Source organism: Oncorhynchus clarkii, unplaced genomic scaffold (genome assembly GCF_045791955.1).
Source record: "Oncorhynchus clarkii lewisi isolate Uvic-CL-2024 unplaced genomic scaffold, UVic_Ocla_1.0 unplaced_contig_5475_pilon_pilon, whole genome shotgun sequence".
NCBI classification, from domain to species: Eukaryota; Metazoa; Chordata; class Actinopteri; order Salmoniformes; family Salmonidae; genus Oncorhynchus; species Oncorhynchus clarkii.
In genome coordinates, this window is record NW_027258704.1 from 3,904 (window position 1) to 5,000 (window position 1,097).

General features: G+C 40.7%; 1 protein-coding gene across 1 annotated transcript in view; it reads right to left on the reverse strand.

The window, feature by feature from the left end:
• Nucleotides 1–652: 652 nt before the first annotated feature.
• Nucleotides 653–1,097, reverse strand: part of LOC139398216 (ras-related protein Rab-40B-like) — a 50,110-nt gene continuing 49,665 nt past the window's right edge. The window contains exon 7 of the mRNA XM_071144340.1: nucleotides 653–1,097. This exon is cut by the window's right edge and continues 1,331 nt beyond it. The gene's annotated coding sequence lies outside the window, so the exon portion shown is untranslated.

A 1,097-nucleotide genomic window follows, 5' to 3' on the forward strand; every position in this document is an offset into this window, starting at 1 on the left:
GACACTCTCATTGAAGAACACATAACCAGAGACAGAGTGCAGACAAGACTAAAACTATCAGGAAAGCTTTCCAAGGGTACATTTCTCTGCTTCTCTGATGGATTTGAAAAGCTATGTGTTTTTCCAATGAAGTTACAGTTCTTGTTCTTGCTCCATGGCTGAGCCTGTGACCTCATTTAGAAACAGTTAACAGTGTAAGACAGCTACACTACAGTTTATACACACCTTTCATTTGTATGTAAATTCCGTCAAGCAATTATTCTGTTCCCTTCCAGCTGTGTGTCCAAGTTAAGAGTGTTTGGTTCCTATTTTCCATGTCTAGTGAAGTCATACCCCCCAAAAATATGTTTTATACTTACCTTACTTTCATCATGTGTTTGAATAGGTTTATCCTTATCACATTCCCCTGTTCTGTTATGAAACCTGTTCATGGATGTCTCTCCTTTTTTTGCAGAACCACACACACACACACACACACAAACCTTTACCTCAATAAATATGACATCTGTTTTCTCTCTGACCGCAGCGTTGTCTCCCTAGTGACGTCTATCTAGCCAGTTACCCATCTTTTCCAGCACACTTTACAGCGCTTTGAGCATGTGGAAAAACACTATATAAATCCAATCAATTATTATCTGAGCAAAAAAGACACTTCCTGTTTGTGAAATTTATTGTAGTGGTAATATTTACTGTACAAAACAGCTTGTTCATTCAGTGACGTCCTCACTACGTCTGCTGTGTCTTTGGTGTTGTCACTATCTATCTGAAATTATAAACTGGCTGGTTCCAGCCCTGAATGCTGATTGGCTGAAAGTTGTGGTATATTTAACCAATAAGGCCCGAGGAGGTGTGTTATATGACCAATATACCACGGCTAAGGGCAGTTCTTACGCAAGACACAACGCGGAGTGTCTGGACACAGCCCTTATCAGTGGTATATTGGCCATATATCACAAACCCTGAGGTGCCTTATTGCTATTATAAACTGGTTACCAACGTGATTAGAGCAGTAAAAATACATGTTGTGTCATACCCGGGGTATACGGTCTGATATACCATGGCTGTCAGCCAATCAGCATTCAGGGCTCGAACCACCC